A 21,331-nucleotide genomic window follows, 5' to 3' on the forward strand; every position below is an offset into this window, starting at 1 on the left:
ACTTTACTGATGATTGAGAGTAGACTGATGGGGCAATAATTGGCTGGGTTGGATTTGTCCTGCTTTTTGTGTACAAGACATGCCTGAGCAATTTTTCACATAGCCGGGTAGATGTCAGTGTTGTAGCTGGACTGGAACAGCTTGGCTAAGGGTGCGGCAAGTTCTGGAGCACAAGTCTTCAATACTATTGCTGGAATGTTGTCAGGGGCCATAGCCTTTGCAGTATCCAGTGCCTTCAGCCGTTTCTTGATATCATGTGGAGTCAATCAAATTGGCTGAAGACTGGCATCTGTGATGCTGGGGACCTCCGGAGGAGGCCAAGATGGATCATCCACTCAGCACTTGTGGCTGAAGATTGTTGCAAATGTTTCAGCCTTATCTTTTGCACTGCTGTGCTGGGCTCCTCCATCTTTGAGGATGGGGATATTTGTGAGGCCTCCTCCTCCAGTGAGTTGTTTAATTTTCCACCGCTATTCACGACTGGATGTGGCAGGGCTGCAGAGCTTAGATCTGATCCGTTGATTGTGGTATCACTTAGCTCTGTCTATCACTTGTTAATTATATTGTTTGAAACACAAGTAGTCCTGTGTTATAGCTTCACCAGGTTAACACCTCATTTTTAAGTATGCCTGGTGCTGCTCCTGGCATGCCGCCCCCCCCAGCACTCTTCATTGAATCAGGGTTGATATCCTGGCTTGATGATAATGGTAGACCAGGGGATATCCCGTGTCATGAGATTATCGTTTGTGTTCGAGTTCAATCCTGCTGATGGCCCACAGGGCCTCATGGTTGCCCAGTCATGAGTTGCTAGATATGTTTGAAATCTATCCCATTTAGCACGGTGGTAATGCCATACAACACGATGGAGGGTATCGGGACTTCATCTCCTCAACGACTGTGCAGTGGTCACTCCTACAGATACTGTCATGGACAGATGCATCAGCGGCAGGCAGGTTGGTGAGGATAAGGTCAAGTATGTTTTTCCCTCTTGTTGGTTCCCTCACCACCTGTCGCAGACCCAGTCTAGCAACAAAAATAAAAATACTTGGAAAAACTCAGCAGGTCTGACAGCATCTGTAGAGAGGAACACAGTTAACGTTTTGAGTCTGTATGACTCTTCAACAGAACTAAGAAAAAATAGAAGAGAGGTGAAATATAAGCTGGTTTAAGGAGGGGGGGTGGGACAAGTAGAGCTGGATAGAGGGCCAGTGATAGGTGGAGATTGCCAAAAGATGTCATAGACAAAAGGACAAAGAGGTGTTGAAGGTGGTGATATTATCTAAGGAATGTGCTAATAGGTGACATTAAGGGTAGAAAGCAGGACGAGCAAGGTACAGATAGCCCTAGTGGGGGTGGGGTGGGGGGAAGGGATCGAAATAGGCTAAAAGGTAGAGATAAAACAATGGATGGAAATACATTTAAAAATAATGGAAAAAAGTGGGAAAAGAAAAATCTGTATAAATTATTGGAAAAAAGGGGAATCGGAAAGGGGGTGGGGATGGAGGAGAGAGTTCATGATCTAAAGTTGTTGAACTCAATATTCAGTCTGGAAGGCTGTAAAGTGCCTAGTCGGATGACGAGGTGCTTTTCCTCCAGTTTGCGTTGAGCTTCACTGGAACATTGAAGCAGGCCAAGGACGGACATGTGGGCATGAGAGCAGGGTGGAGTGTTGAAATGGCAAACGACAGGGAGGTCTGGGTCATACTTGCGGACAGACCGAAGGTGTTCCGCAAAGCGGTCACCCAGTCTGCGTTTGGTCTCTCCAATGTAGAGGAAACCACATTGGGAGCAGCGAATGCAGTAGACTAAATTGAGGGAAGTGCAAGTGAAATGCTGCTTCACTTGAAAGGAGTGTTTGGGCCCTTGGACAGTGAGGAGAGGGGAAGTAAAGGGGCAGGTGTTGTACCTTCTGCGGTTGCATGGGAAGGTGCCGTGGGAGGGGGTTGAGGTGTAGGGGATGATGGAGGAGTGGACCAGGGTGTCCCGAAGGGAACGATCCCTGCAGAATGCCGCCAGGAGGTTGCAGGGAAGATGTGTTTGGTGGTGGCATCATGCTGGAGTTGGCGGAAATGGCAGAGGATGACCCTTTGAATGCGGAGGCTGGTGGGGTGATAAGTGAGGACAAGGGGGACCCTATCACGGTTCTGAGAGGGAGAGGAAGGTGTGAGATGCGCGGGAGATGGGCCAGACACAGTTGAGGGCCCTGTCAACCACCATGGGTGGAAAACCTCGGTTAAGGAAGAAATGTCAGAGGAACTGTTTTTGAAAGTGGCATCATCAGAACAGGTGTGACAGAACTGAGGGAATGGGATGGAGTCCTTGGAGTCTAGCAGCAATGTCATTTAGAGCTCAGCCAGTAGTGGTGCTACAGAGCCACTGTTGGTGATGGACATTGAATGTCCCATTCTGCACCCATGCCACTCTCAGTGCTTCCTCCAAATGATATTCAACATGGAGGAGCACTGATTCATCAGCTGAGCAAGGGTGGTATGTGGTAATCAGTAGGAGGTTTACCTGCCCATGTTTGACCTGATGCCATGAGGTCCGGAGTCGATGTTGAGAACTCCCAGGGCAACTCCCTCCCAATTGTATACCACTGTGCCGCCACCTCTGCTGGGCCTGTCCTGCCAGTGGGAATGGGACATACCCAGGGATGGCGATGATGGTGTCTGGGAACATTATCTGTAAGGTATGATTCTGTGAGGATGACTATGTCAGGCTGTTGCACTAGCCCCCAGATATTAGTAAGGAGGACTTTGCAGGGTCGACAGGGTTGCAATTGCCATTGTCGTTTCCAGTGCCTAGGTCAATGCCAGGCAGTCTGTCTAGTTTTATTCCTTTTTTGTAACAAATGAGTGTCTTGCCATTTAAGAGGGCATTTATGAGTCAACCACATTGCTGTGGGTCTGGAGTCACATGTAGGCCAGACCAGGTAAGGACAACAGATTTCCTTCCCTAAAGGGGCACTAGTGAATCAGATGGGTTTTTACAATAATTGTTTCATCATCAGACTTTTAATTCCAGATATTTTATAGAATTCAAATTCCACCATCTGCTGTGGTGGGATTCAAACCCGGGTCCCCAGAGCATTACCCTAGGTCTCTAGATGACTAGTCCAGCGACAATGCCACTAAGCCATCGCCTCCCCCTATATAATGGGTGGCTTTTGCCAGTGTCCCCATCCAAGTTCATTTACACACCTTCTCAAGTCTCAGAGTAACTGAACAATTTTCATAGTTATATTGTAATTTCATATTCATTTGCATTGACCTGAAGGACTGACCATAGCTAGCGATTCCAAAATTATGGAGCACTTGCCCAGTAGTTTCCATTTCACAAAAATCTTTCGCATTTTTTAAAAGCAGCAACTTCATTTCCATTATAGGACTAAACAGAATCCACATGCAATATAATTCAAAGCAGGGACAGACTAAAACCCCAAGCCAAGAAAAGGAAAGTAAAGGAAATGGGCAGTCTTTGTCCATCTACCCCAGGCAGCCTTGTGCGTAAAATAATATGAGCTGAACTATAATCCCTCATCTTTAATCACTCAGAGTAAACCTGAGTGTACATAATGCTTTATTATTGTAGTTCTTCAGATGTAACTCTGTACTTTTTTCCTTCAGTTCTAAAGCTCTTTTATTATTAATTCTTATAGATGGACATTGTCTGCAGCATAGCTGATTGCCTTAACATTCACTCACATCATATAAATTTATATAAGGCAGGAAGTTATTCAGTACTTTATTTCCTTCACATTTATTGCAAAGAAAGGTAGCATTTCATGGATAAGATATTTCAAAATGCTAACTGCTCCAGCAAGTCGCTTGGAGAAATGTGACAGAACCATAATAAGTTAGTAGACAATATACTGTAACTTTGCCATTAGCCCAAGATGAAGATCACTAATCTCGTGCACGATCTCCCATTCTGAAATAGCTTGGCAACCAAAAATCTTTCTTAAGTGAGAGGTCAGGTTTTACTAGCTGATAAAATTATCTGACCAACATTACCGTATGGCTTGGAAGGCCATCCATCGCCAGTGACTCTAAAGGTGACCGCTGCACTCAACCTCTTTGTGAGTGGATCGTTCCAAGGCTGCACTGGGGACCTCTGCGGAATATCACAATCCTCCGCTCATAAATGCATCCAAGGGGTTACCGATGCCCTGTTCAGTAAGGCACTTCCAGTTCTCCCTGGATGAAGCCAGCCAGGCTGCCAGAGCAGTGGTTTTTGCAGTGATCACCAGCTCCCCACAAGTGCAGGGTGCCATTGACTGCACACATGTGGCCTTAAGAGCTCCCTGGCAGCAGTCACTATGATTCATCAATAGAAATGGCTTCCTCTCTCTCTCAAAGTGCAGTGATCTGTAACCACCAAAAGCAGATTATGCAGATCTGTGCGAGATGGTCTGGGAGCTCGCACAACTCTTAAATTTTGAGTCACTCGCAGGTGCGACTGATCTTGGATGGCCCTCAGGATTGGCTCATTAGTGATAAAGGCTACCCCCCAAAAGGCATGGCTAATGATGTCTGATCAGTGGCCACAGAGTGCTTCAGAGGAGAAGTACATTGCGGCTCATTCTGCAACACATTCCTTGATTGAGCAGACAATTGGCATATTGAAGATGCAATTCAGATGTCTGGACCGGTCAGGTGGCATTCTCCACTACTCTCCCCTGAGTGTGTCCCGCCTCATCATGGTTTGTTGCACTCTACAAAACCTGGCACTCCAAGGTGGGGATGAGTTGCCAGGTGGAGAGATGGAGGAGCTGCAAATCCCCTCCGATGAGGAGGACATTGAAAGGAATGAGCTTGAAGAGGGTGAAGATGTTGAGACTCCACAGGACGAGTCCATAGCAAGGGCCAGATGTGGCAGACATGCCCATGAGACCCTTATAGCCACAAGATTCCAGGGCGATGAGGACGACTAGCTTATATGGCCAATTTCACCTGTGCCCTCCATCCAGACTTGACAATAACACCTTCTTTGCTATCCTCATTATCGCAATGAGGGACATCAATCTCAGAATGAATAGTCACAATCTTGCGTGTCATCCTTGGAAGATTAGGCAGCCTATGGATCATGTGTCATTCTCCAATGGGTTAATAACTCCACCTGTGCTCATTGTGAAGCAAGTAGACATGGTGCAGTCTTTCCAAACATCACACCAACATTTCACAGTCTATGTCAGCCATCAAAAGGTGGGAGCAGCACTGAAAACCTCACTGCCCTCATGGCTGTATGCCTGGAGTGTTGCACGGTGCCTCAAGGGGAACAATCATCAATCACTGGTTCCTGTTTGCCCGTCTGAGGACTGATCTGAATCTGGATTGTGGCATCTCTGCACAGGCCATCTCTCATGCAGAGATAATGTCCTGGCCCCATTCTCATACTGAGTCCCCAGCATGAAATCGTTCTTTAGGATGCTGTGATCTGTCACTGTCAATCGTGGATGTGATCCTGTGAGTCAAGTCACCTTTGTGTGCACAGAGAGAGCTTCAGCAGCACCATCGTCTGATCATTGACAGCCACCCATGACCCAGCCTTTGGCTGGAGCTTCCCAGGTTCACTTTCAGCATTGCCTTGGCATCTGGGTGTGAGGTGCCCAGTCAATCTCGACACAGCATTTAAGCATTACTTAGTAACCTTGTTGATAATAAAGTGCACACATCAGATGTACTGGAGCTTCACTCTGATCCCATTTGAGGGCTTCACATTTTTATTCCAGCAGACTAAGATACACACGAGAAAGCCTGGGACACTAATAACACTATCACGATCAGATAACCATGCCGATTGCCCCTTTGAGAGCTAGTACAGGGATTCTGTCAAGTCACCTTAGCCAGACCTTCAGGTACAAACCAGCATTCTCCCATGTAATAGGCTGGCATCATGAGGCTAGGCTCGCACCTATAATATTACATAGTCGTGGCCATCTAGACACGTCAGGAGTCACCAAGTGTTAGCTAGGTCCATCGTACTGCATCATACAGGTGGAGAGTTGGAACTTTATTGGGATAATGTTTAGCTGTAAACGCAGTCATGACATCATGCTACTGGCTGCCATGAACGGCTATTACTCGAAATGTAACTGTTGGATCCAGTGTTCTTTGCTCGTTGGGGCTAAAGGATCTGGGCTGCACGCTTGTTTCGGGGTGACCGTGTTGGTACAGAGACAGAGAACATCAGTAGATTGTTGTCAGAATAAACATATGTTGTTTGTTTACAAACTAAACTCAGCAGCTACACTTGTGCGCTCACAATTCAAAACTCTGTATTCATTCTTCAGTGTCTAACTCAAGGCTCTCTCACAGTGGTCGCCCGCGCTATTCTGCTTTGGGTATTAAGATCATGTGATCTTACATTACAATGCTTGCCTTAAAAGTATATTACACATCAGGTTACTACATCCCTCCCCCTTTACTGAAAAATACATTTTACAATTTTTTCAGTATATCAGTTATTTACAAATTCAATTATTTACAAAGTCAGTCTCTCTGGAAGTTTCCTTATGTGTGTACTACATCTCAGCTCTATAGCTTCTGAAGTTTGATTTGGAACCTCATTTACTGGAGTCGCCTGAGCATCTGGTTCTTCAGTGGGTACCTGTGAATCTGTTTCTTTGAATCTTTCGGGTACAGTCGGCCCTTCAAACACATTTGTACTCAGTTGAGTTTTTTCAACAGGAAATGTTGATTCAATCTTGGACACTGGTGGAATCATTTCTGGGTATTTGGTTTCCCCTCTTCTTATGAGATCCACATGTCTCCTAATTACTCGATCTTCGACTTTCACATGGTAGGAAAGAGGTCTCGTTACTGCACTTATTTCACTGAACAACCATGCTGGTCCTTCCCTAAAATTTTTCACAAATACTTTCTCTCCTACATTGAATGTTCTGTCCCGACTGTGACAATCATGCCCCATTTTCTGACTTTCCTGCCTTCTTTCTATCTTTCTCTCCCCAAGTTTGCCATTATTAGGCTCAGTTTCGATTGGAGACGGCGCTTCATCAGCAATTCCACAGGTGCGACACCTGTTGTCGAACGAGGAGTGGTTCTATAATGGAAAAGAAATTGTGCTAATTTAGTCACTATAGAATCTCCAGACAATTTCTTCATACCAGATTTGAATATCTGAACTGCCCTCTCAGCGAGTCTGTTTGAAGAAGGGTGGTATAGAGATGTTTTCACATGAACAAAACCATTGAAACTTGTAAATCGGTTAAATTCAGCATTCGTGAATACTGTTCCATTGTCTGATACTAGCACTTCAGATAGGCCATTAATTGTGAAACTTTCTTGTAGCTTGTCTATTGTCGCAGAAGATGTGGGTGACCTCACTTCATGTATGTCCATTCATTTTAAATGAGCGTCTGTGATAAGTAGAAACATTGTTCCCATTAAATGTCTCACATAGTTGATGTGTACTCATACCCATGGCCTTCCTGGCCCCTCCCAGGGGTGTAACGGGACTGTTGCAGGTAATTTTTGTACTTGTTGACACTGCATACAACATTTCATTAAGTTTTCTATTTTCCATCCATTCCCGGCCACCACATATCTAGGCACTCTTCAGTGTCTAGTCAAGACTCTCCCACAAAGGCAGCCTGCGCTACTCTGCTATTGGGTATTAAGATCATGCGATCTTACATTACAATATCTGTCCTAAAGGTATATTACACATCAGATTACCAAAGTAACTTACATTCAAGACATTACATGGAGGCCATTGGAAAATGCACCAAGTTAGATTGACTCCAATGCGGGTCGTTATTAAAACCTATAACATCCACAGAGAATATATTTCAGTGCTGCAGCATCAAGAGAATAAAAAAAACTGCAAAATCTATTCTCATGTAGCCACATGATATGATCCTCTGATGTAAGCCTAAGGTGTGCATTGCCCAACCACCATGTTGAGAGAGCAAGAGGCTTTGCTCATGTCACTTCTGTGAACATTAAGGTGGCTCACTGTACTTCAGGTTGTGTGAGACACCATAGACCTGAGGGACATGATGGGAGATAAGTGAGGAGGGGAGCATCTATAACACATGGATGACCTTGGAGCTTTGCATCAGATAGAAGAGCCATTCGCTAGACGAGATTTTCAAAAAAGCAAAATATATTTACTGATGTGCAAAGTATATGCAGTGACTGATCGCCCATGCCACCATTGTGCTGTCAGTATTTCTTAGTTTTACTTACCCTGCAGCTAGGTCTAGGTGCTCCCCCGACATCCACAGCAGAGGTAGAGGCAGCCTGACTGCTATGGCCTGTGGCCTGTGAAGGCTTTGGCAGGCATCCTCTGCCTGGAGGGCACTGGCCTGATAAGGGTCGCCTGCTCAGGGGCAGGTGCTCCCTCCTCAGCCTGAGCAGCTGGAGTTGCTGGGGTCACAGGCAGAGGGGATTTGGAGCAGCTGGACATCCTTGGAGAGTCCTGAATGGATTGGCCCAGGGTGTCTGGCTGACACTCCTCCTCCCTGTGAGTGTCGGAGGGCTCCTCCCTGACTCCTTGAGGAGAAGGAGCTCCTGGAGGGAGATTGAGGTGCCCAGTCCCTCCCTCACATAGCCACTGATGGACCCCACTCATGGCTATGACAATGGAGAGCAGGCCCGACCACATATCCGGCACAAACTGCTGGACCAAGGTCTCCATGGCGGGTGCCACCCTCCCTATGGTGACCTCAGTGTGCTGACATGTTGGTGTCACTACATTAGGCAGAATGGGGATGGACTCCTCCATCCTCCATTCTAATCTGCTGATGGCCTCTGGCAACCCTGCCTGCTGTACCCCTGCCTGTCTGCCTTTGGAGCTCCAACATTTCTGTGAGGGCCAATTCCAAAGGCTCATCATCGGACTCAGACTCAGCAGCAGCCTGGACTCCAGCAGTCCTCTAAGTGTCGGCGACCTTGGTCGTCACTGCCTCCGCCTGCTGTGGACCCGAATCTGTGCTGTGCTCACCGGAGAGTGACCCTGAGCCTGCTCTAAAATTAGGTCCCACCGAGGTGTGTGTCTCTGTGCTGGTGGAGGGTGCAGGTGAATGCAGTGACATCTCTACATCTAGTGGGTGGTCCTCAGGATCCTCATCTGAGGTGGTCTGGGTGCTGGGGCTGATGGGCTGGCTGGTGGCGTGTCTCCTCCTTTTCTTGCTGGTTGCTGAAATAGAAGAGATAATTAGTGACTGGCTGGATGGTCACCTACATGAAAGAGCACTTACTGTTTTGACGGGTGGGTGACGATTACTGGATGGACACTCACTGGCTTGTTGGGAGATAGCAATCTCGCCCTCGACACAGGAACAGTCCCTGTCCTCACCAGCCAGCTCTGCCACCTGCTCTTCAAAAGCTGTGAGTGGCCTGAGCTCCGGCATCCCCTCTCCCGTCTGGATCTCTCCCTGTTGTTGTGGGTGATCTTTCCCTGCAGAAGGACAGATGCTCGGACTGTGAGCAGGACGGATGGCAACACAGATGATAAGTACGCCTGCCTTATGTGTGTTGAGTGGACATATGTAAGGGCTGAAGATATGACCTGTGCAGGATGTGACGAGAGATGAAGATGTAAAAGTGTGCGTGAGAGGATCAGTGATGATGTCCCTTGTGCTGGTTGTTTGTGAGATCCCTGTGGAGTGTAACCCTGCAAACGCCTGATGGCTTTACAAGAGTGTGAGTTGAGAGTGAGGAGAAGGTTGACTTACCCTGGTGGAGCAAATGAGATCATTTATCCCCTTCCTGCACTGAATAGAGGTCCTCTTCTGAGGTCAGCAGGCACTGACTGCCCTGGTGACCTCTTCCCAAGCCTCAGTGGTGAGGTTGGTGGACATCCGCCTCCCATCACAGGGTAGAAGACCTCCTGCCAGTCCTCGACTGCCTGTAAGAGTCTCTCCAGGCACTTGCCTCTGAATTTTAGGGCACAGCGCTTCTCTCTTTTCAGGGCCATCACTTGCCACGACAAGTCCTGGGCTGCAGAGAGTGAATATGTGCACGAGTGCCATTTAAATAGGGTGCCCGGAACTTTGACCTGATGAAATCACGGCAGGGTGGAAAAATCCCAGCCCGCCACGCTACAAGGTCCAATGTGCTGCTTGTTCATGCATACATAATGAGGTGAAAAGTGGATGATCTGGTGTGGCCGACTTTCCCACCTGCCACCACACTTAATCTCCCCGTGGGAAATTCCACCCATTAGGGAAGGTGCAAAGAGGCATACAGAGTGGGAAATTGGGATCATTTGTGTCCCTTTTTTGAGTGCTATGGGTGTCATTAGAGCTCCAAAATGGCATCCATGAGGTGCACTGTTATGACCGGGTGAGGAGTAGTGAGCTGGTTCCCCTTCTAGTCAGCCCCTCAGTTGGTCGCAACAAAGGTTTTAAAATTTCTTATCCCCGTAATGCCTTTTCCAATCCAAATATATTTATTTGTTAATAAGGAGCCAATCAAACCAGGTCTTCTCGAGTCAAAGAAAAGCAAGAAGAAAGAAAGTTAGAATCCAATTAAAAGTTAAAAGAATATCTGATTAAGTACTTTGCTTGCCATTGCAACATAGATTGTTGAATACTGCAGCTGTGTGAAACTAGGTGGCTTCCTGTGGAATTTTGGAGTTGACCTTGTTCAGGTCTGCACTTTGTCGAGGACGCCCTTCTAGCTTCCAGAGAGAGGGGGAGAGAGAGAGAGAGAGAGAGAGAGAGAGTGAAAGAGAGAGAGATCGCTCCTGCTGTTTTCCAGCAGTGTTTTAGATGACTTTCAGTGATCAGTGTATTTTCTTGTATTTTTTTTAAAAAACAACTCTTCTTTAAACAGTTAAATATGTCCATGGTCAGCTGCTGAAGTTGCAAGTAGCTCTCGCTCAGTCATAGTTTCCTGTCGCTGTGACAGCATGTGCACACTTTTGGGAGAATTACTTGGAGACCATATTGGTGAGGGTGTTAATGTTTACATAGTGTACAGCTGCTGCAGGAATCAGAGCATGGTCATGATGTCCATCAGCGGGCAATACCGATTCAATGCCAGCGCTGTGGGCGGCACTGATTTGAGGCCAGCGCTGCCATTTTGAAACTCCACACTCCAGCTAATGCCTCCTCTTAACTTCCCACAGTTGAATATGTTCAATGGCAGGAAGGAGCCCACACCAGTACTATTTAAAGGGATCATCAACCACTTTCGGGTTAGTTGCTGGCTGATTTCTTTTGAATGTTGCTTCAATTCTACAAGTGTTTAGTGCTTTCGATAGTTGTTTGAGTTTGCAAAAATCTACATGGATTGATGTGGCAGGTGCTGAAGGAGTTTTTGCTGACATCAACACTTCCGCACAAACCAGTTGCTCCCAGACGTGGGCACTCTAGTAGGCATTTTCTTGGAATAAGCATGACTTGGAGAGTGAACAGAGGAGCTGTTGGAAAAGAATGGAGGAGGAAGGGAAGATGAGTGTTCAGCAGAAGGCCATTTTAACCCAGGATGTTCATGGAGTAATTCTCTTACCTGAACCTCAATGAAGAACAATGTGTGAGACACATGTACTTCGGTAAGGATGATCTCATTGACATCTGCCGTCTGCTGCAGGCAAGACTACAACCCCAGAAAAGGGCAACAACACATTCCCAGCGAGTGTGAATGTGACTAGTGATGAACCTTTATGCTTCTGGCTCCTTCCAGGCTGGAGCTGGATTATATGCAGCGTCTTACAGTTTGCCACCCACTACTGCTTAAGGGTAATTAAGGGCCTCTCCTCAATGAAAGCTAAAAACATTTCATTCTCTCTTGCCAGACATAAGCCGGCAAATCGAATATGTAGCTTTGCCAGTATTGCAGGCTTCCCCATGCTGTAGGGTGCCATTGACTGCACACAGATTGCTTAGCAGGTGCCAGATGTCAACCCTAAAGTGTACTGGAACCAAAAGGCCCAGCTGGTCTGTGACCATAGGCTATTATTCATGCAGCTTAATGCCCAGCATCCTGGCAGCAGTCAGGATGCCTCATCTGTGCAATCTGCATTTGAGCAAACCAATGGATAGCTGTTGAGCAATAAGGACTCTCTGCTGATGACGTGGCTCATAATTCTGGTGCAGAAGCCATGCATATGTTTGTTACTTTCCTGAAGGCCCAGCTTCAAATGAAATTGAGTGATGATGCATCTTTATCATTACTGTCTTCCTATTGTTCCTCAACTGCCCAGAGCAGTCGCGCTTCTTGAATATCCGAAAGGAGAAAGGCATGAGGGTAGGGCTGTTGTTTGGGGAGCAGGGGTAGCTGCTCTGAGTAAGTAAAAGATGCATGCTTACACCATCTGCAGCTTATAAATCAGAAGGCAGTGTGCATGAGGGAGAACTCTGGAGAGAGCTCTGAAGAAGAGTCATATGTGCTTGAAACATTAACTCTGTTTCTCTCTCCACAGATGTACCAGGCCTGCTGAGTTTTTCCAGAATTTTCTGTTTGTATTGCATGAGGGAGAGGTGGGTTGAGAGAAGGGGGATTGGGTATGAGTATACTGTCATCTTCAATGGTTTCAGCCCCACTGCTGGCCATGCCTCAGCAATGGCCTTTTCAGTAAGGGCTAGCATCACCTCCTTCATAGGGGTTAATAGATGCAGGCATGCCTCTATCCCTCCGGCTAGGTCTTGCTGCAAGAGAGTGAAAGTCATGGAATCTGTTTGGGTGGTCATTGCCATGTTTGATAAGCTGACAGTGTGTTCAGGTTGTGAGTTGTGGGTGGAGACTTGCAGCAGTGCTTAGAGTGGGAGCATCTGAATGTAGGTGAGTCCTGACTGATGAAAACTGTTGGTAGGTGAGTGGTGGAATGTGGTGCATTGAGCAGTGTGGGAGGCTAAAATTGCAATTGGCAGGCCATGATATTTAAGATGAATTCACTGGCCTTGACCACTGATGGAAGGTCATTGAACTTCTTGTGGCACTGTGTCCAGGCTCTCGGGGCTCAAGTCCTGACACTGATTTCCGCAGCTATCTGCTCCTGCTGCCTTCTGAGTGTGTGGGTTAGAGTCACTTCCTACATGACTGCCAGCATCTGTTCCAACTATAATGTATCTGCCCTTTAAGTGGTGGAGGCTAGCTTTAAGCAGTATTAGCTATTTACAATGTTAGCCTCTTGCTGGTGTGTTCAGCCAATGAACAGCATTGTGAGTGCCAGCTGAATGCTTAAATCATGGAAATGAGTATGCGGCATGACATTGGCATGCTGCGGGCATCACAATGAACGGGCACTGGTTAATCGCACATCATGACCACCGCGCCTGTTTTTTAGGTGTTTTTTAATAGAATTTAGCCCTCTCCCCAGACCCTCCATGTTTTATGTAACATTAAGGTGACAGCTTTATGAATGTTAAGCTGTGCAAAAATCCATAATGTTGGTATAGTTGAGCAACTGTAGAGTTATAAATCTCCACTCAAGCATTTTAAAATAAACATAAAGTAGACAGCTAAAAATAATTTCCATAGATGCATTGAATAAAATCAGCCACTAAAACTTTTACAGTGACTGGCTTTATCAGACTCAAATATTCCAGATTAGCTTCGCAAACGGCACTACGTTTCTGTTGGAGCAGAATTAATCTTGTTTTTGTATGTCTCACCAGCAGTTAACATCTATTTTATACTGTATAATTTACACTTTACAAACTGTCTTACTATATGTCATGATTGAAAACCAAGGGGAGCTCTCCAGATGACTCTATTGGCTTTATTTCACTTTTTAAACAATTGAATTGAGTTAAATCTACATATGAATGCTACACACTACATACAAGTGATCCATTCATTTACTTTATGTGTTACACTGAGCAGATAGAGATATTGCTGCAGGGAAGCAGATATCATCTGGTTTGCAACATAACCGTCCAGCCCACGTTCACAGTCAGGATTTGTTGCTGGAGTCATGAGTCACAGTTTCAATCCATGGTCTGTAATCTGAGGAAGTGATACTGGTGTTTATTTAAAAATAAACACATGCATTGACATCCGTACACTGAAACCTTACTTTCAAAAGACTGTCAAAAATGAGAGTTTGTGTGATTTGCTGGCCTTTGATATGAATGAAAGATTTATGAGGAGTGGTGTCAACTCTTATATTCAACTCTGGTTGAGCCGTTAAATAGTGAACTGTGTTGAAGACAGCTTGAGACTCAGCCATAGAATGTTGGTCAATGTGAAAGCATAAAAATCCAGTAGGAGTTGGATTATGACTGAGTGCAAGAGAAACCCCAGGGAGTTTTAGGAAATTGTCTCGTATCATCAGGAAACACAAGAGGAGGAGATACACATTTTGTATGTATTAAAAGGAAAGCATATGTGAGGGGACAACCCATGGAGGGGAGTTTTGAACAAAGCAGTACTAGAGGCCATGCTGGAGCAAAGGAAAGCCCAGAAAAAGAATGGCTGGTAAAGAAGTAATGTACCACAAGGCGTAGGAAAAGGAATAGAGACTTTTAGGGGATTAGGATCTATAAGGGAAAAAGAGAGTGATGAATTATGTAAAGGATAACAGTGAGAAACTATTAGATCAAATAAGGTCAGGTAAACACAAATCTTAGGCTCCATTCTTCCAGAATACCAAATATTCTACCTTCTCTTTTGACATCCTCTGAAAAGACAGACAAAACTCAGTTTTACAGCTCATCTGACAAACAACAGCTCTGATAATATAACACTCCTTTAAAATTCATGACAATGTTAGCCCAGATTTTGTACTCAAACCAAGCCTTCTTAACCAAAGCCAACAGTGTTACCAACAGAGTGAAGATAATGCTCACTAATGAACTTTGGTGAGTGACGTCAAGGCATCAGAAGAGGAAATGGTGGAAACCAAAGACAGAAGGACTATCCCATAGAAGGGATTCATTCTGGGGAGTGGGGCTTATGGCACACAACAAAATCAGATAGGCTGGCCTCAGCAGACATGCTACTGAATACCTGATTCTATAAGAGCAAAGGTTTCCTTTAGATTTTGTAGCAACACTCTATGCATATGCTGGCCTCAACAACCCCTTAAAATTGTGGGAAAGAAAGTGATAAAGCAGGATGTTGGCCCATTAAAGTCAGATGATGTTAACTGGATACATTATATCCATTTTTCACAGTAGAAGAAAAAAGACAAAATACCAGTGCTACAAGTGAATTTATAAATAAGTCAAGGAGAGGAAATAAGTGGATTTAATTTGAGAATGGGACCTAAGATAGACAAATTTCTAGCACCTAGATGTTAAAAGAAAAAGGTGAGCAACTTGCAGATGGATTAAGCATTATTTCCTGAAGCTTTCCATTTTCAGGAATTGGGTCTGTGGGTTGGAGTATTGAAAATGTCATTGCATTATTTAAAAAGAGAGACAAGGAGTGAGGGAGAGAGAAATATGGGGCTGGATTTTACACTCCCCCCAACAGCAGGTTTGAAGAAGGGGTGCATGTAAAATCCAGCGGGTAGCCTGTTTGCTGCCAACCTGTCTGCAATTTTATAGGTGAGTGGGAGGTGAGGTGTCTGGTGGCCAGCCCGCTCATGGGCTTATTGAAGCCCTTAAGGGCCCCATCCCGCTGCCACTGGTATTTTACCCACAACGAGGGGGAGCCCATGCCATATGAGAAGCCAGGATGCTTTAGCTGCATGGGCCTATTGTGGGACAAGGGGAGCCCTCCTTTGCAGGGCCCCTGGGCCTATTGGAGGTACCCCCTCCAAAGTTAATTTCCTCCTTTAACCCTCCTCTCTGGTCTCTTGAGCCAAGACCCCCGACCCCAGACTTACCTAGGCTCCTTGGCTCGATGGGACTGTCCATAGTCCCAGTAGTGGCCATCACTCCTATCTGGCTACAATGTTGCCCGCCATCCAATTGGTCAGTAGCTCTCTAAGGCAGGATTTTCTCTTGAGATATGGGCAGAAGTCTCACCTTAAAGAAATTGACGCTGCTCCCAGCATTAAATTGCTGCAGGGCAGCCACCGGGATAGTGGGTGGGTGTACCCGACTTTTTAGCTGGAGGTCTGGGGTGACAGTGCCCAGTAAAATTCAGCCCATGGCAACTACTCGTGGTAGAAGAATCTGGTACCTCGAGGATTAACATGGGACTGAGTACGGTGCCACCCATACAGCGATGTAAGAAGGCATATGACCTAGAGCTAAGGCAATCTAGAGAAAGGTAGTAACATGTAAGGACCTAGTATGGGGTCCTCTCCTTACCTTTAGCCTCTACTGTAAATATGTACATAATTCAATAATGTTAATAAAAACTTCTTTGTAACTTCAACAACACTGCTTCGTCATGTCCAAGCAGTACATGTCATGGGTAGCGACAACAGAACAAATCATGATGGAAGTGAGGATAAAAATCCACATTCTTTCTAAAAGACTGAATAACTCTCAAGAAAAGGACAACAGCAATAATTCTGCCCTGAAACAACCTCACTCATGAAGCAAAACGCTGAGAAAACTCACCTGAGAAACTCCAGAGACATGGGAACCTGGCAGCAGAAAAAAGGCAGAAGTTAAGCTCAAGCAAAAGTCTCCACTGTGGAAGATCAGCTTCAACAAAGTAGAGTCAGCAGCCTGCAGCGTGAGATAAAATCCTTTTAAAGTTCCAAGCAAGCCAGTGCTATGAACCATTTAAAAAAAAGTCAGGCAGAAACTCCATTGTGCGTTTTATTCCTAGCCCGAACTCCGACTCAATGCCCTGAATCCAGAACGTTACAAAAAAAACCAAAGAAGAGATCAAACACAGGATTTTTAAAAATCGGGCGCCTTGTGATTCTTCGACCTCCCAACCAGCAAGAATTCTGCCCTCCTGACCTGACCCCAACACACAGCACACCATTGTGACAAAAATGACCCTCAGCAGCAACCTGACCTGCAGCCATTTTGAGGCTTCTTCTTCCCCAGCAGACTGCCGCCACCATTTTGAATTTTGCGCTGAAACTGTGAACGGCACAAAAACCTCATCTTCATCAATACTGGTGACACCATCTTGAAATCCCCTTCACTCATAAAAGGACACTCATACATCAAAATATTTTAAAGGTGGAACACAGTTCTTCACTACCATCTCCAATGGGCCTCACCTATGTCTCTGGCCAATCTCCAATTGGAGTTATTGGAGAAAAATTATCCTGAGGTATAGCACTACTGCAGGGTTAAATAAAAAGTCAGCGGCAGAACAAGTGAGCACATTACTTTGTACCATTGGGCCCATTGCAGACAATATCACCGCCAGGCAATCCATAGATGAATCATCTGTTAAATTTGACAATGATTTGAAATCTTTCGACCTTTTCTTCAACCTGTGATCTAACATGATCTTGGAACATGCCATGCTTAAGAGGAGATTCCAGCAGCCTGGGGAACCTGTTGATTCCTTTGTCAACAACCTCTACCGCATGGCAGAAGGATGAGAATACGGAGGTCTGAAATCGGAACTCATCTGAGACAGAATTGTGGTGGGTGTTGTGGATGGTTCACTCTCTAGCCTTCTCCAAGCCAAAGGTAACCTTATCCTCGACAAGGCTGTCCAAGCTGCAACATAGGACCATTCTCAGAGGGGGAGGTACTTCATGGGGCAGAAGCCACACCTCAGTCCACCACATCGAGCCACACAAGCGCAAGGACCATCGAGCCAGGGTAAGCCATTCCCCAACCACCTGGCTGAACAATTGTGCCAGCGCTGCCGTGCGAAGCACAGTCACAAGGAGGACCAATGTCCTGCGAGGAGTGCCACAGACAGGGGCACTTCAGCAGCTGTGCCAATCACGACCTCAGCACTGCACAGATAACCCAAGAGCCATCCACAAAGTCGAGGCTACTGACCCAGAAGACACACAGCCTTTCTTCCTGGGCAACATCAGACGATGCGGCTCTTCTTTCTGGAACACAGACATCTCAGAGAAATGCCATCTAACCAACTTTAAGTTAGATTCTGGCAACAGATGACAGTTCATTTGGACAAGGAACCATGGCTTCAAGGCCACTGGGTCTGAACAATGGACACCCCACTCTATGGAGCAGGGGGAATCCCACTCCCCATCGTTGGTATGATTCAGGACCCGATGAAGTATGGTAACAAACAGATAACAGAGCCAATGTACTTCGTGTAGAATCAGCCCTCTTCACACCTCAGAAGAGAGGCCTGCATAGCTCTCAATCTCCTTCAATTGGCAGAATATGTGAAGATAGCCATGCTCCCTACCCAGCCTGTAGGGCATCCTCCCGAAGGCCCAACCACTACACAGCATTCAAATGTCGGCTTTATTTGTAACCTCTCTTCTCTGATCAGGGAGCAGGTCTGTTCTTCATTTCAGGTTCCCAAACCTAACCAAGGGCCAGACCAACCCATCGCATAGGAGATTACCACGGCACCACCAGTGGAGGTGATGACAGAGCCAGAACGACCTCCAGGGAAGCCTCTGTTCTACCAGTGCCCACTGTGCAGACAATAGAGACACTGACTAACGCACACGCCAACAACTACCGACCAGCGTGCTGAAACCACAGCATCCGCTGGAACTAGGCAGCAGCCTCACGCAAATACAGTTACTCTTCTTCTACCACAGGAATGCTCTCCTTCAACTGCAGAGAGCTTCCAGGCTCCAGAAAAGGTGGAAGAAGAAGAATAAACACCACCGACAACCTGACGAACAGCACTTTCGTCCACGCAGGAAGAAATGATCGCCACTCACTACAACAAATCATCAACACATCAACCAGACCAGACGTGGTGCAGCATCTGTCAATGAAAGAAGCACACGAAGCCATGTCTACATCCAGATATAACCTCGAAACCACCGCCAAGATTAAGAACCTCTAGAGCCTACCACTCTCCCGATCAAACTGCAAATGAGGCGTGGCTGAGGTTCAAGACCTCCAGACTGCCTGAATCTCCAATTTCAAAGACTTGAAAGGGGGAGCTGGGGTAGTAAGAACATCGTTAACGAATGCTGTTAATGTTGTAATGTTAATCATGAAGTAGTTTAGAGTTAGAGTAGTTTATGATTGCAACACTAAAGTTAAGTACACAAGACTTATAGCAATGTAAGACTTGAAGCAACCTGTAAGGAAACTAATGTCAGTCTATATCAAGGGGATGAAGACTTGTGGGGAGGTGTAGTAGAAGGACCTAGTAACTAAAGGGTTAACATGGGACTGAGTATGGTACCGCCCACACGGTGATGTAAGAAGGCACATGACCTAGAGCGAAGGTCAGTCTAGAGATAGGTAGTAACATGTAAGTATGGGGTCCTCGCCATACCTTTACCCTCTACTGTGATTATGTACATAATTCAGTAATGTTAATAAAGAGTTTTTAACTTCAACAAGACTGCTTCATGGTGTCCAAGCAGTACACATCACAGGTAGTGGTAACAGAACAGATCATTACAGAACTTTTGGTTTAACATCAAATGTCGGACTGTTACTGGGATCCTCATTAGAGACAGGAATGATAAGCGTTTGGACAGATATCAGTTAATCAAAGAGAGTTAGCATGAATTAATGAAGAACAAAATACTGCAAATGCTAGAAATCTGAAAAAAAAAACTAAAAATGCTGGAAATACTCAGCAGGTCTGGCAACATCTATGGAGAGACAAACCGAGTTAATGTTTTGTCAGATTTATCATTGTAATCATATTTATGAAGCAGAGGTTATGTCTGCCTAATCTATATGAATTACTTGAGGAAGTCAGTAACAAGGTGAATAAGAGAGTGTCTATGAATGTTACCAAGTGGGCAGATGATATTTGATAAGGTTCAGCATCATGACGATAGACTAGGAGCTATGCAGAAACTAAAGAATTTATGTGCCCATATACACAACCACTAATAGCTACTGCATAGGTAAAAAAAATCAAATAGGCTAATGGAATTTTTGCCAATATCCTAAGGGGATTGGAGTATTAAAGTAAGGAAATTATTGACTGAGTGTTAGGTTCTAGCAAGCTGAAACAAATTATTATCTTGTTGAGTTGACATGATATCATCAAGCACTTCCTTGATGACCTCCACCTTAGCAAGAGTTGTCTAAAGCGGGCTGGGAAAATCGACTAAGGGGAAGGTCAGTGGATGAGCAGTGGCAGACATTTAAGCAGATATTTCATAATGCTCAGCAAAAATTTATCCCGGTCAAAAAGAAGGACTTGATGAGAAGGATGAACCACCCATGGTTAACAAAGGCAATCAAGGAGGGTATCCAATCAAAAACTAAGGCATATAAAACAGCAAAAACTAGTGGTAGGCCAGAGGATTAGGAATTTTTTAGGAGCCAGCAGCAGATGACTAAAAAGCTAATAAAAAGGGAGAAAATTGATTATTGAAAGTAAATTGACAAGAAATATAAAAACAAATGGCAAGAGCTCCTACGGGCATATAAAAAGAAAGAGAGTAGCTAAAGTGAGCGTGGGACCGTTAGAGGATGCAACTGGAGAATTAGTAATGGGGAACAGGGAAATGGCACATATTTTAAACCAATATTTTCATTGGTCTTCACGGTGAAGGACACTATAAACATTCCAAAGATATCAAATAAGTAAGGAGCTAATAGGAGGCAAGATCTTGTAACAATCTCTATCATGAGAGACAAAGTATTTGACAAACTAATGGGACTAAAAGCAAACAAGTCACCAGGACCTGATGGTCCAAGGGTTTTAAAGGAAGTGGCTGCATAGATAGTGGAGGCATTGGTCGAAATATTCCAGAACTCACTGGATTCTGGGAGGGTCCCAGCGGATTGGAAAATAGCTAATGTAACGTCCCTGTTCAAGAAGGGAGGGGGACAAAAAGCAGGAAACTATAGACCAGTCAGCCTAACAACTGCCATTGGGAGAATGCTAGAGTCCATTATTAAGGAAGAAATAGCAGGATATTTAGAAAAGCATAACTCAATCAAACAGAATCAAGATGGTTTTGTGAAAGGGAAATCTTGTTTGACAAATTTGCTAGAGTTCTTTGAGGATATAACAAGCAGAGTTGATAAAGGGGAACCAGTAGATGTAATGCATTTGGATTTTTCGGAAGGCATTCAATAAGGTGCCACATTAAAGGTTATTGCGCAAGATAGGAGCTCACAGTAATGGGGGTAATGTATTAGCATGGATTGAGGATTGGTTAACATGCAGGAGACAGAGAGTCGGGATTAATGGGTCTTTTTCAGATTGGAAAGATGTAACTAGTGGAATGCCACAAGGATCAGTCCTAGGGCCTCAATTATTTACTATCTATATGAATGACTTGAAGGAGGGGACAGAGTGAATGTATCCAAATTTGCTGATGATAGAAAAATAGGTGGGAGGGCATGTTGTGATGAGGACATAAGGAATCTGTAAGGGGAAATAGACAGGCTGAGTGAGTGGGTAAA

General features: G+C 45.3%; 1 protein-coding gene across 2 annotated transcripts in view; it reads right to left on the reverse strand.

Annotated features, from left to right (window-relative positions):
* enpp5 (ectonucleotide pyrophosphatase/phosphodiesterase 5) overlaps positions 1–21,331 on the reverse strand; it is a 526,082-nt gene that overhangs the window by 128,067 nt on the left and 376,684 nt on the right. The window lies entirely within an intron of this gene.

The sequence above is a fragment of the Cetorhinus maximus genome, chromosome 5, assembly GCF_964194155.1.
Source record: "Cetorhinus maximus chromosome 5, sCetMax3.hap1.1, whole genome shotgun sequence".
Classification (NCBI taxonomy): domain Eukaryota; kingdom Metazoa; phylum Chordata; class Chondrichthyes; order Lamniformes; family Cetorhinidae; genus Cetorhinus; species Cetorhinus maximus.